Source organism: Mus caroli, chromosome 18, assembly GCF_900094665.2.
Source record: "Mus caroli chromosome 18, CAROLI_EIJ_v1.1, whole genome shotgun sequence".
NCBI classification, from domain to species: Eukaryota; Metazoa; Chordata; class Mammalia; order Rodentia; family Muridae; genus Mus; species Mus caroli.
In genome coordinates, this window is record NC_034587.1 from 43364115 (window position 1) to 43379814 (window position 15700).

The following is a 15700-nucleotide window of genomic DNA, read 5'->3' on the forward strand; positions in this document are numbered from 1 at the left end:
TGATGCATAACATACTGCTATTACTGGTCTTTTTACATAAATATAAATATATATACATATATATAATTTGAATTTTTTGGAAACTTTAGCTGTGCTGTCAACTTTGGAAAAACGTATCCCAGTTTACTGTGTTGAGTTGGCATTGTACAGAAATTAACAGCCATATTGGTCTAGAAATGTTGAACTTAATTTTTCTTCCATTTGTACAGGGGTAACGCACTGTATTAAATATGTAAGGTCTTATCTACATGGGTTTGATTACAAAAACAATAAAGTATTCTCTAAATAAAAAAAAATTCCATTACTATATAGAGACTACCCAGAAGTTCTGTGATTCTAGAGAACCCTGACTAATACACCAGGGTTTTTCATATGTTATGCAGGTATTCTATCGCTGAGCCATTTTACTAGCCTGCTCTCTGATTCTTCTTTTTGAAAATTGTTTTCGGAAAAATATTTTGATGTAGCTAGAGAAAAAGCACTATGGTTTTGTTTTATGATGTATTTTGTTTTAATACTCTCTCTCTCTGTGTCTCTCTCTCTCTCTCTGTGTGTGTGTGTGTGTGTGTGTGTGTGTGTGTGTATAGGCAAGAAGAGGGTATAAGGGTCCATGGAGTTACAAGAGGTGGTGAGCTGCCTGATGTGGGAACCAAGCCTGCGTCCTCTAAAAGCGCAGGATGCTTTCTTAAATACCGAGACATTCCCAAGAGAAGATTGTTAAGTCAACTTGTCTATGCTTAGGGGAACATGAATCCAAGAAGAGAAGCCTTCCAACGCCATCTCTCCTGTATATCTGATTGGGGAGTAATGGAACATCTGACTTTGGCATGGCCTTTACATTCTCTGAGGCTGGGCACCATGGTCCAGTACCGACAGGCACTTTTAGTGTCTCTCACACCTCTCGTGAGGGTCAGAGACCCCACTGACTCTATACTGGCTTCCAGAGATCTCATTCCAAGGCATTGAAGATGTGCATAAAAGAGTCTTCTAAGTGCCCCATGATCAAAGAGGAAGAGAGTGGTAGCAGGGAGCTGATTGTTCCCGTGCCACCTCTTACAGAACAGCAGATGCCTCTTGCCACCTAGAGGAGCTGCCATCTTGGGCAGAGAGGAGGTGGCAGGGGCGATGTGGTGACTCAGTCACAGCTACAAGGCAGAGAGACACACCAAGATACCTCTTAAGGGAAAAGCACCTGCTCTTGACTGTGAAGAGAGACCTAAGAGGAACCAGGGTTGGAGGCTGGAGTTGAACCCGCTGCCATTTTCTGCTCACAGTGGGTTCTTCTGACACTCCTTCAGCAGCAAGGGAGGAGCCTGAGTACTAAGCTTCTTTCCTTCGTGTTAGGGAGGCCAGCCGCTCATTCTTTAAAAAGATAAAATATGCATGTATAACTCTATGTGCATCCTGTACACACATACATCAAAAGATAGAAGATGTTGAACATTACATGCATTTTATATATTAACACATACTTAGATACTCTGTATTTTATATCCACTGAGCACAGGGTGTACATTTGTGCGTGTGCATTTCCAGATAGATCATTAACCTCTTTTCTTCAGCAGACGAGATCATAACTCAGTCTTTCTCAGCTGAGGCTATGTGAAAATTATTTCCCAAGGATGAATGTAATGAGCCAAGACTGCTCTGTGCATTTGCAATGATACTGGTTTTTTAATTAACATGGGTCTAAGTGTCTGGAGTTGTACCTGTCATTTTTAGCACTATCTTTGGAAGAAATGACCACTTGCATATTTCTCTGTGCATGTCCCCTTCCATAAATGGCCTTGGATATATACAGCTCCTTGTTTAGAAGGTAGAAAAGGTAAGTCATAGGAATGGAAAAAGGCTAAGGAAAATACATCATCTCTGATTGCCTCTGACAGCCTGCTTCTTCTCTTTCTGGGCTAGCTTCTCCCTTCTTCTCTCACCCCCACCTCGCCCATCCCCCAAAGGCAGGAGAGCTTCCTGCTTGGACAGTGAGGCACCAGGATGGAGGTGGATCCACAGCGTCTGAAAGTGCCTTTTGGAAGCATTCCAACTCCTCAGCTGGCAGTGAAGTGTGACTGGCTTGTTCTCATAGAGAGAGACTGGAGACCATCCACTTACATAAGCAATATAAAATGTACTCCACTTTATAGCATGTGCAAATGCTGCCTAGGTAATCAAAACACTGCAATCATAAAGGCTTGAGGAACTGCATGGAGATCGGATGCATTATTTATGCTTCGAGGGAGCAATGCTTCCTTTCTTTTTAAGCACTTGACTCTTGGCAACCCTGGCTGGCTGGCAGTTTACAAGACTGAACTAATGTTTATCATTAGGAAAAAATCCCACCCGTTCCACATGATTTATGCAGTTGCTATGCACCAGGTACAAGCAGGGATTAAATAGAAGCACATATATTATGGCAATTTAAAAATAATTCTGCTGGTGATCACAATGGCAGAAATGTTCTTGCCACCACACAAAGCCCCTGACCCCTCCCCAGTGGCAGCTCATGTCTCTCACAGCAGAGCCAGCTGCCTATTGGTCCTAGACAGAAGGCAGCTATTAAATGTGCTGTGTATTCTTCTGTCTATAGCGATTGGTTCAGAGATCAATCATACAGTTGGCAGCGCTATAGAGGCTGCCATTCCCTTTTGAGTTCAACTACAACCTCTGGGAAGCACCAGCCTGGAGGTTAGGAAGGCTAGAACCCAAGCAGCCTGCAGCAAATCAAGGAAGAGCAATTGAGTTCTAACAATAGTTTAAGCCACTAAATCTGTCCAAGCTGGAAGCCAGCCCAGCCCCTGGACCTTTTGGCTTTCTCTGCCCATAAATTTGTTGTTTGTCATAGCTTCCATGTGAAGCTATGGAAGAACTAATTAACTACAATGACAGTCACACAGAGAATGTGACTGTGTATTGGGGGAAGACAATGGGCTTTTGTGCCGAGGGAACTGCCATTAAGTACGAAGACCATGAAGCTCTCATAGGGACTCTGCTGTGGCAGTAACAAATGCACTGAAATGAGGGGCCCATCCTTTACTGACTCAACTCACTCTATCAACCAATTCAAGATAAATTATGGCAATGGAGCCCGCCAAACAATATCCACACAGGGGACATTAACCTCCTAGCCCTTCAGGCATTAGGGTAGGATGCTTTTCTGCTCCAGTTTAGAGACACTGGGCTGAGCACACTGAAAAAGATAGACACCCCATTCAGATTACCTAGTATAGTCACTAGAAGACCTGCTCTAGAGGGTCCATGGAGCCTTAAAGCAATGAGCCAAAATGATGAAACAAGACAGTCTTGCGGCTGGGAGATGACTCAGCAGCTAAAAGCACTTGGTGCTGTTGAAGATGACAGTAGTGCAGTTCCCTGTCTCACAACAGGAGACTCAAACACCTGTACCTCTAGCTCCAGTGGATCTGATATCCTCCTCTGGCCTCTACTGGCACCCTCATGCAAGAGCACACACACACACACACACACACACACACACACACATGCACATAAATAAAAGCAAAAATAAATCTCAACAGAGGCAAAAGGCAGTCTTCAATGCACAGATATCAAATGCAAAGTCACGTTTTCTAATGCAGATTGGCTGATGTGAAAGTAAACAGGACATGTGTGATTTGAGCAGCCACTGTGTTCTGCCAAGTCATGTTCACAGACAGACTCTTGGTTTCTAACTAAGATGGAGTATTATCCTCTCGCTAGGACCCCCACCTCTGCCATATATCCCATCACTGAGGAACCCACTGGAGTTCAACAGCATGTGTATTACGCTCTTTATTTCCTTAGTATTTATTTATTTATTTATTTATTTTTGAAACAGGGTCTCACTAGATAGCTCTGGCTGTCCTGGAGAGCTAGGATTGAAAGCCTGTACCTCCTGAGGTAAAGCTGACTAGAAGACTGCCTGCTACCAACTTCTTTACTAGGTGGGTTATCCAAAGCCACCGGGGAAAAAACCAAAAAAACAAACAAAAAACCAAAACCAAAAACTGATGACTGTCTTCTCAGACACCAGAACTCTTTGGGTCCCCAATCTGCTGCAAAGTAGAAACTAGGACTCAATGTGAGGTCAGAGGGGGTGACTCCCTTAAGACTGTAGTAACTACGTTTACCCACCAGGTCACTGAAGACTGTGTCCTGTGGATACCAAAGGACTGTCACTGTGCCTTTAAAAATCCATGTTATTGAAGGTTTTCTCTCTAATTCCCTATATACCACCCGTCTATTCAGACAGTAAGATTACATTTCCAGAAGATGGCTACAGAACTCTCTCTGGCAATGGCTGTGTGACTGCGACACTCCCCATTTCAAGAACTAAAGACTAGTTTTCTAGCCCAATCCCATGAGACCAGGCAAACCTCCTGGCTGCTGTATTCCAAAAGAATATGGAAAGAACACTGTGTAAGGCTCAGGTATAGTCCTAAGGATTAATTCCATGTCTGTCAAAATCCAGGTGTGTTGTGTGATTACTGTGAAAAGTCCCAAGCTGTGTGGAGAGAATGAGACACCCCGTGGGTAGAAAGACAGGGAACTAGACATAGAACTGAAGGAATCACCTCGAATGATCTGTCCGGGCCAAGCTCCAGATGAGTCCACAAATAACCACTGCCTGCTTACATCTCCTTAAAATCAGATGAGGAAGCCACACAAGCTGGACCCACCTCAAGATGATGAAATACAATCAATTATTTTTGAAAGCTGCTAAGACTTGGGGAGGTTTTATTAGGAGCAGTAATGGACACAGGTCTTGGAACAGATAGCTAATTTACCAATCTAACTGCCCCTTGAGGTACAGTGGATGTGGTAGGTGTTTTTAAGATATTGAATTTCATATAATAGTATGTACTATTATTAGTCAGGGCCCTTCATAACAAACAATTGAGGCCATTTATGGTTGAGTGGAGAAAAGCTTTTAGTAGGACGAAGTATAGTTCACGAGTCACCATAAGACCTAAAAACTGATCTATGGAAAAGCAAGAAAAAAAAAAACCACTCAAAACTATGATCCCCAAATCCTTCTGGAGCAGAAGGTACTAACCCACTGCACAGGAATGATAGGGCACTCCACGTCCCTTGATTTTGGGATCACTAACTTCCAATCTTCTATTGGTACCTCTGACAGGCAGAGCCTGAAGCACAAGCATCCATCCTGGCTATAAAGGAGACTGGAGAAATAAGTTGTCAAGTGTTTTAGATTTTTGCCTTCAGGAGTACTCATTGTCATCATCAACTTCATAAGATATAGGAGTGAATTCTGCAAAGACAGAGTATGAAAATCCAGAAGCCAAAGCAACTTTCACTGCCACCAGAAACTGAGAACTTACTATATAAGTTTATGCAACTATATGCATATAGAGAAGAGGGTGTATGTTTCATAGTGTGTCTGTTCTCTACTATTAAAATCCCTTTGCAATAAATACAGCAGTATGCAAATTAGTATTAAATTTGTCATCCATATTCCAGTTAATAAGGCTTATGGGAAAGATATGAAGCAGTGTATTCTCCTAAAGTCTCTGCAGATTTGTAGGTAGAACGTGACACAAATAGTAACAGTCACAGTAAAACTATAAGCTCGTTAAAGGCAAGTTAAATTTGTAACAGGGAGAGATACTAAAGTAAACTTTTTCCTTTTTCTCTTTTTTCTTTTTTTTTATTATTTAAACACATTTTATACATCAAACATTAGTAACATTGAGTATTTTGAGGATCAAATAATATATAAAAAAATCATTCAACTTTTATATTCAAATACTCTCATACCCTAAAAACATCATTAATGAATATTTAATACTATCCATAACTGAGGATCTTATATCTAATGTTGAATCCTAAATTGTTTCAAAACATACAAAATATTCTTTGGGAGTTAAGCATAGTAAAAGAGCATAAAATATTAAAAATGAATCATTAAGAAATATATTCAAAAGCCCTTATATGATACGTACGTGACATAGTGAGAGAGTATTTAAAACACATTATATATCTGTGTAAATTGTCTAACAATCAGTTTACTTAAAAAAGATTATCAGTGTTTCTAGGAAAGAAATTATTTTATCAATTCCTTTGCCTTTATAATAGTAAGTATAATTTAAAAATTTTCAAAATAGCAAAACCTCTTTGAAGCTAAACATTAAGAAAATGCTAATTTCAAGCACAGTGAGAAAAATTATCAATAGTATTTCCATGATGCTTGTAGAACATGATTTTAATATTTTCAACTGTTAACATTCAAAAAACAAAATAATTATTTTAAGATATATTTCATTGTTTTATCTCCTTTTCATTACTGATTTTATTTTATTTTTTTTCTTAAAAAGTGAATGTACCTTGATGGAAGGGGAAGAAGGCACATACAGGATGGTGAGGCAGGTGTTAAGAGAAAAGTATAAAATTTGGGGGGGAATCCACACAGTAAAGACTCTCAGGATGTAGGAGGGAGTCATGGTGAAATAAGGTGTGGATGGTGGGTGACCTCCTGGACAGCACCATGTCCCGTGCCCAATGGGCTCTCTGGTGAAGGTTATGGTGGTCTGAATGAGCAATGTCTCCAAAAGCCTATGTGTTTGAATACTTGATCCCCAGACTGTGGTACTGAGTGGGAGAGGATATGAAACTTTTGTGGTGTGGAGCCTTGCTGGAGGAAGTACATCACTGGGAGGCTTTGAGAGTTTATAGCCTCACCCCACTTTCAGTTTGCTCTCTACTTTCTGTATGTGCAGCTGAGATGCGACCTCTTAACTTTCTTCTCCTGCTACCATGCCTGCCACTTGCTGCCATGGCCTTCACCACTGTTTCTCTCTCTCTCTCTCTCTCTCTCTCTCTCTCTCTCTCTCTCTCTCTCTCTCTCTCTCTCTCTCTTTCCCCTCGTCTGGAACCATAAGTCCAAATAAACTCATCCTTCCTTAAGTTCCCTTGAGCTATGATATATATTGCAGAAAAAAGTAACTAACCCTGAAGTTGATATCAAGAGTGGGGTTGCCCTGGTGAGCCTACTGCTATCATGGAGGCAACCATTAGCAGACTAATAAAGTCGAGAGGGATTTTCATGTGATGTTAGCATTATTTTGATATTTATTAAGTATTCAATATAGATCAGCTAATGTTTACATAACCAGAATTTTGTCTATTTATGTATATAATCTCATACAGATTCTGCAATCTGTGTGTTATTCTTGTTTTGGAAATGATGGCATAGAAGCCCAGAGAATAAGAAAGCTAGCACAGTCAAATGAAAGAAAGTATTAAATTGAGGTTTGATTTGTACAGTCGGGCTAGAAGACCAATGCTTTTCTCTCCCTCTATTTGTGGAATGTTATTTATTAAGTAACCAAGTTCCATGAGGAAAGATTTAGAACCCTCAACTCCAATTTGGTAGACAGACACTACCCTAATAAAATGGGGTTAAGTAGTCAGGGTTGTCTCTAAGAGTAAAGGCTGGCCTGAGCTAATTCTTCTCCAACATAGAGCTGGCTTCATAAGTCCATGAAATGGCCGGATGAGAGGATTTTTCTGTTGGTGTTTTGTTTTGTATTTGTTTGTTTTATGTTTACTTGGTAGTTGAGATCAATTAATATTTTAGAATCTTATTTTCAAAAACGTTTCTGATTTCTTTGCAGAATACATTTTTCTTGCAGAATAACACCCCCCCACACACACACATACACCCACACACACACATACACCCACACACACATACACCCACACACACACACATACACATCCCCCCCACACACCACACACACACTTCTCATTGAGACCAAGAGAGAAGCTCAGACTTCTGCTAATTTCATTGCCTATGATCTGAAATTATGCATAGCACCATTAGCCTAGCAAATAAAAATGCTGAAGTGGAGGCCTGCCAAGGAATGGATTAAGTTCAGTCTCTTGAGAGCAGAGGACTCTGCCAAATACTCTCCCCCTAACACTTAAACACTTAACACTCAGTGAATGGTGTTTTCAACTCAGCCAGTCAAGTCAGGGACTGCATTTGGCCAAATGAATGAGAGGTCTCCATGTTAAATGTGCACAGGCTGACCTCTTTGAGAACATTCACTTCTGGCCAGGTCTGTATTACAGGGAAATTACTAACCACACTTTCCAACCACGTTATGGAACTGAAACAAGATCACTGGGAGTCATCACCACTGGGCAAACCTGTCCTCTAGCAAACAAGACTAGTCACTCACTCTGTCTACACCTTCAGCATGGCACTAAGTGGCCCACTCAGAGGCTGTGGGACTCATATGCCCTTCCTCTTCACTGAACTTGCCTGAGCTCTGAACAGTGGTTCTCACCGTGTGCACAAGACTCAGCAGCAGGCTTTCCTGGAACGTGATTGCTGGCCACAAGATTCTCTTGATTCTGCAAGTCTAGAGTAGATCAGAAAATTGCATTTCTACAATTGCTCTGGTGTGGCCTCCACACAGTTACCTGAGAGAAGGCAGCCCCACTTTGTTCTGTGTGATGAATTCCAGGTCAACAGTCCTCAAGACTCTTCATAAATCAGTGGGTCTTCAAAGAAATCATATTTCTCAAGAGCCATATTTTATGTGTGTGAACTACCTGTCTTTAGGTTTGATTGTTTTGAAATACAGAGAAAAATCAAAACTAGTTTCAGTTTGTCAGAGAAGCACTTTGTTTGACTCGAGTGTCAACATTCTGACTGCTTAGATCATTTTTATATCTGTATGTGCATGTGTGTACACCTGTGTGCACATCTGTCTCTGTGTGTGAATGTATCTGTGTGTGAATTGTGTGTGCATGTATACATGTCTGTGTGTATGCATGTGTGTGCGCGCATGTACATATGGCTATGTGCGTGTGTGTATGTGCATGTGTACATGTCTGTGTGTGTGTGTGTGAAGGTATAGTATAGAATAGAGTTTATTCAGGGCATGCAGAGGGGAGTTAATAGGGTAGTAGAGGCAGAGAGAGGAGGAGGAGGAGAGAGAGAGAGAGAGAGAAGTGAGAGAATAGAGAAGTAGAAGAGTAGAGGTCAGCCATGAGCATGGTGGGGGGGGGATGGGGAGAGAGGGGGAAAGGGAAGTAGGGAAAGAGCAAGAGAGGAACAAGAGACCAAGAGAGTGAGAAGGGGACAAGCAGCCCCATTTATAGTGGGTCAGGTCTACCTGACTGCTGCCAGGTAACTGGGGTGGAGCTTAGACAGAATACTAACAGAGGTGGTCCAAAGTCTGGAGACAAATGTGTTTCTTCTGCTCCACTCCCCAGCCCTATCCCCTTTCCCATCACCATTCCAGGCTAAAACCAGCTTTGATAAAGGGGAAGAGAAGGCTCCATGGGGGCGGGGGTGGTGTCAAAAAATGACCAGGAAAGGAGTCTTGGAGATGGTACCCAGATCCCAGCGGCAAAATCTCCTTCGCTCCATCCGAAACGGCAAGGCTTTCCTTTCATGGTGGTTTTACTTGCAGGTCCTCTGCTGTCTTGCAGGAGAATAGTTTTCTCTTTCAGACAAGCCTCCTACACATCTCTCCCATCCTCGAAGCCATCACCTACGCATCTGGAGGAGGCTATTTTTATTCCAGGTTTGCTTGCTAGGAACTGCTATACTTCAGCGCGTGGAGTGCAGATGGAAAGAAAAACCAAACAAAACAAAAAGAATCCAGTCCCCTGCTTTGGTGATAATGGTGGGAAAAAAAAATGAAAGGAGGACATGCCTAGCCAGGAGGCATCTCCAATGAGGCACAAGATGGAGAGAGGTTAGGTCCCACGTCCCACAGCTATGATGTAATGTTCCTTGGCTAAGACGCATTCTTCCAACGCAGAATCTGGTCTGATTGGGCCTACACATTCCATTCTATCTTCTAGAAATAAGTGGTGGCCAACATATGAAAGACAGAATAACAAGCGGGTTACTTTTCAACAAGCCATAAGTGTTGCCTTTGTGGTCAGTTACAGTCAGAGTAATTGCCGGAGAAGGCTTTAAGGAAACAAAGTGAAGGGGGTTGGATTACAAAACCACTTTTCATTGATAAGGAGATTGAAGAGCTTCTAACATACACTGAGAAACAGGCAATGGCATCTCCAAACTTAAGAGAATGTGGTCTTAACGTTCTCCATACATTCACGGCCTGGATAAAATAGAAATTATCCTGAGAATGAAGTCAGCAGACAGCTGTCATCTCAGTAAACACTGTGAGCTTAACCGTTCTCCTCTCGGCAACACGGCCCATCATCTTGGAACATTTAAGGCAATACCCAGGGGAAGTTCAGAATGAGATAGAAAGTTACCTTCCAAAATGGAAGCTCTCCATCCCCAAACACCCCCACTGCCCTGAGATGATTGATGGCAACTCCCCCACCCTTCACTTAGCTAAGGCGAGGGAAAGGAAAAGGGCCTGACAGAGATGAAGAAATAGTTTCTGATTCGGCTTGTGCTAGCTCTCTGGGATGCAACAGCCCACCCAGCCTGACTGATCCCCAGTGAGGAAAGCATGAGACAAAGCTGATAAAAAAAATTGTACAAACGGAATCAAGATAGTTACTAGTTATCATTGAACTATACCCCCAGCCCATCCTTTGCAGATTCTAGGCAAGTAAGTACCTGAACTTACCCAGGGGACTCAACATCTCCAAGATCATAACAATCAACTATGGGGCTCTTGGTATGGCACCGTGCTAGCTATCAGATATTCTAAAAAAAAAAATCTAATAAAAAAAAAAAAAAAAAAAAAAAAAAAAAAAAATGTTCCACTCTAGTCAGTCCTGAGGTCTAGCTTGAAGTTCATAGGAAATGCACTGGTAAGGCACAAAGTTCTGATCCTGCAGAAAGCCAACAGTCAAAACCAGATTGTAGCACCTTAACCAGACTGAGAGGGCTTTGGCTTTGCAGTGCTGCAATAGGATAGCGAAGAAGAAGGAGGAAGAGTCTACTCTGCATTGACACAGTATTGACACAGAGACCCACAAGGGATCAATGGGTAAAGAATTCTAGATGTCCAAACGCCCAGCCCTGAAAAGGATGTCTATCTAGAACCAACTTCTGCAAAGCTCACAAGGCTACACAGGAGAGTGGCAGGAAGATCGTAAGAGCCAGAGGTGGGGGACAACTCTAAGGAAACTGTTTTCTGGACACTGCATGGCAGGTGCATGTATGAACTCAGGGATTAAGATAGCATGCACAAAACCTGTGCAGACTCAAGCCGGGCGAAGGCCCAGCATGGAGGAGGGGAGGTGGGCAAAGTGCCACCTTCAACTGATGGCTATTGGCAATTGATTGCTGCGAGGAGAGGAAAAGTCAGATTTCTTTCATGTTTCAATACCTGGTATGTCGATCAACACTCCAGGAAAGGCCTCATGCCCAGAGGTAGTATAACACAAACTGGAATGAGGGGGGGGGGTGGATGGTAAAAATGTTAAAATAGAGAGTTTCTTTTAAAAGATGTGTGCTGAGGTTTGCGGGAATGAGACAAGATACCTTCTCCTCGGAGCCCTTGAATGTCCAGGTTGCTTTGGCTCCCCCCACCCCCCAATGAGCAGCTCACCAGTTATTCAAAATCTAAGGGGCCACTTTATCTTTGGAGAAAAGGTACCCAAGACTCTACAGAAGGCAGTGGAAGGGTAGGGTCAGGCAGGAGGCAAGGCGAATCCCCCATCCTGGTCCTGTTGTGCCCACTGGTGGGCTCGGTGGCCAATGCTCTTGAGGAGTAAAGAGACTGATTCCTAAACAAGACTCCAGATGCTAACTTATTCCTCTTCTCTATTGGGACTACTGTCTTTTGAGATATATATAGCATGCTTTTGTCTGCTCCCTTTTAGGAAGCAGAAACCGGGGTGGGGGTGTAGTAGCAAGTGGCTGATCATTCTTGAGGGACAAACCTAGAGGGTGCTGAGTGACTTCCTTGGGAACCAGCTGGGCCTTGGTCTGTGAGACCTACTGTATTTCAGCTGACACCCAAAGACCGGCTGACTCCAAATTCAGTGTCGCATGGGGTCAATGGTCTCCTCACAGAAGCTGTAGCCTGGAAGTTATCAATGACTTCGCTACTACCTATCTCACTGAATAGGGAAATGGATTTACTTGTGTGGCAAAACTTCATCTTTTTTTTTTTTTTTTTTTTTGCCTGCCAGTTGCTATATAAACCTATCTAGAAATACGAAATTGTTTCCAGGTGACTAAGTTCTTTGTCCTAATGCCTTGGGCAGATAAAAAAGCTCAGCATTCTCTACACAGATGCTTGACACACACACACACACACACACACACACGACTTTCTATCTGCTCCAGCATGAGTCTCTGCAGGCCCAGGGCTGGCATGCAGCATACAACACAAAGGAGGGGCAGAGCCCTGGCCAGTGACAGCTGTGATTATCCAGTGCCTGGTGTGCTTAGGACGGTTAGATTTACTTTTCTGAAGAAAAAAAAAAAAAAAAAACACTCTAATAGCCTTGTAAGCTGTTCTGGCTCTTACAATAGGGTGGCACTGCATTTACAAGGAGTTGAACTCCTAGTTCTCAGCTTATCCTACAGGTCTGAAAGACGGAGCAGAGGAGGGAAGTGTGAGAAAGAGCTCAGGCGAAAGGATGTGACTGTGTAGAAGACAGAAGACATGTATTTCAGGGTGTTGCAAAAGCCAAAAACAAGGGGGTGTGGAATTTATAAAGGGGCATGTTTTTAGAATATTTTTAATTCATTCTTTGACAATTTCCTACATGCATGCTGTGTACCTTTATCTTACCCAATCCAAATCCGTCCACGTCATTCAATAACACCCTCCCATTTATCTCCTCCTCTTCCTCCTTTTAAAAAGATGTATGTATGTATGTATGTATGTATGTATGTATTTATTTATTTATTTATTTATTTATTTATTTATTTATTTATGAGTACACTGCAGCTGTCTTCAGACACACCAGAAGAGGGCATCGAATCCCATTACAGATGGTTATGAACCTCCAAGTGGTTGCTGGGCATTGAACTCAGGACCTCTGAAAGAGCAATCCTGAGAAAGAGACGTGGGCACAAAGTTCCATGCCTAACCAAGAAGCTATTTACAGTTGCTACGTGCTAGAAGAGAGAAAGTCAGTTTTCTCCAATGGATTGTCACTGGGTGTATCAACCACACTTCAGGCAGGTACCAACACAAAACAGACTCCATGTTTTTGTGTGATTTTTGTTTGTCTTGTTTAGTTTGGTTTTTTTTTTTTTTGGTTTGGGGTGTTTTGTTTGTTTGTTTTTGTCTTACTGACTCCTCTTTTTTATTTTGTTTATATTTTAGTTTTTGTTGCTGTTTTATCTTTTTTGAGAGAGAGAGAGGAAGAGGAAGAGGAAGAGGAAGAAGGAAGGAAGGGTAGTGTAGAAAAGCCCAAACATATGATCTATTCTTCTTGGGATCTTGAGTGAAATGCCAACTATAAAGGTTTTAATTAGAACAAGTGTGACAGTTTGAATATGGTGACTGCTACTAGACAACAGTGCGGTGACAATGACAACTAAAGACTCCATGAGTCTGGCAATCCTGCTGTGGTTGCGTAGGTGACTCTCCTGGTGTTGCCTGCGACTGAGGTTTTCTGTCCCTTGGCTGGTGGCCAGAAGAACCCTGGCAGGGGATTCATCTGCATGGTCCCTGAGTGGCCTGTCCATTGGGGGTCAGCTTGCTGACTTGATGCCAGTGGCACAAACATGATGGGAACATTGGCTTGAATTCCTCTTGGACCTGCAGAGTCTGAAGCCCCCGTGACAGAGGCGTGCATGTTCTTCATATCTCTCCTGGGATTGGGATGTGAGCTTAGAAACCAAGTTATAAAGCATCTAGCAAAGCCACCAAGCTCAGTGCCTACCGAGGAATCTTCTTCCAGGAAATCCAGTTACTTTCTTGAAAAAGATCACGGCTAGGCAGCAGGGGAACGGTGCTTATTCAATGCTTTAAAGGCCAGCAATTGTAACAATGAAAACACAAGCGCCTGCTTTGTCTCAAAATCAGCAGCAGGCGAGCCTGACATTTACATGTATAAATACAACCATGAAAATGCTCAGAGAAGAGATGCAATCATTTTTAATTTCAATCTTGGAATAAAGAAGACCTTTCTAAAGAAGACACAATACCTGGCGCTCTGAGCTGCTGACACATTTGTCTGTATAAATGTTAAAAACAAACAGTCTTTGTGTCCAAAGCACTTGGAAGAAAAATCAAAGACAAACTACAAATGGAAACTAATAATAACAAAGCAGATGGTTGAGGCAAATATAATCACTAAGTAAATATGTTCTACCGATCAAAAAGAGATGGTTACTGGGGAGCCAATGAGACGGTGGATGGCATATCACTTATTATTCATAATAAAGCCTGTGTACACTAAAATTAAACAGATAATGTTTTGAGAGCATTAGCATCATTCTTGACTGGTAACATTCCCAAAGTTTGATAGGGACGGTTTGCCAAGGATATGGGGAAAGAGGCAGCTGTGAGGGATGCTAAGGAGCTGAAAAGGACAGACGTCTGAGGACCAGCAACAGCACCAGTTAACCCCTATGGCAGCGTGTGCTTGCCACCAGAAAGCTCCCCTCCCGGAATCTGCCCAATAGGTTCACTTCTACAGGTGTGTGAAGAAGTGGAAAGAAGACGCAAATCCCAACATTGCCTGGAGTTAAAGTTTGGGCCAACATACAAAGCCATCCTAGAACAGGGAGTAAGTACTGGAGGAGCTGTATAGGGAAGCTTACAGATCACACAGATTTCAGAAACGACACGGGTGTGCGTTCACGTAGGATCATATAATCACAGATGGAGAGAAAAACAAGATAGAACAAGTTCGTTTCGTATGTGCCCTTTATGGTAAAAATACATGAAGATACTTCATGCTTATATAGAATCAAAATGCCATAGAAATATTTTAAAATATCAGTCATTATTTCTGTCTGGAAGTCTGGGTAAAAACTATTCTCTGTAGCTCTGTAGACCAGGCTGGCCTTCAACTCACAGAGATCCAGTGCCTCCCCAGTGCTGGGATCAGAGGTGTGAGCCACCACTGCATGGCTAATTTGCCAACCTTTCAATTCTCACATCTGCTCACCTCTTTTGCTTTTTCTATAATCTATTTTTTTAACTTTATGGGTATCAATAGGAGGTTATTTCTTTTATGATAAAGAAACATTTATACAAAGTTCATTCTCCCTCCCCTGTTTGTCAGGCTGGGGCACAGGGTAGGGTGTGGTATGCACTGCACAGCTCTATGGGGTGCTCTTTCTAGAGGGTATAACATGGATATGTTCTTAAAGTTAAGCGATGCTGATCTGCCCAACCGTATATGGCAGCCAAGAGTACAACAATTGCATCCTCCTCCAGTACTCAAACACATCACTGACACTTGCCCAGGAAGCACAGCAGATGCAGGTAACTCTGTCGGACAGGGTATATTCCTTCAGCACAGCAGAATGGCGTGGGGTTTAGAGAGCAAGTTTGGGCATTGAGCCATAGGCTCACTGCCTATGTGACTAGCTCAATGTGACATAGCTCACCCACTAGCTATGTGACTTTGGGCAAACTTATCTTTCCTCTGTCCTGGTTTCGCCATCTGTGACATAGAAGAATCGGAGCCCAAATGGTACAATAGTATCATCCACACAAAACACTTAAGCTGTGGCTGTCAGATAAGTTGGTAGCTAGTAAATTGCCTGTCAAGAAAGAAAGAGAGAGAGAGAGGGAGAGAGAGAGAGAGAGAGAGAGAAAAGAAA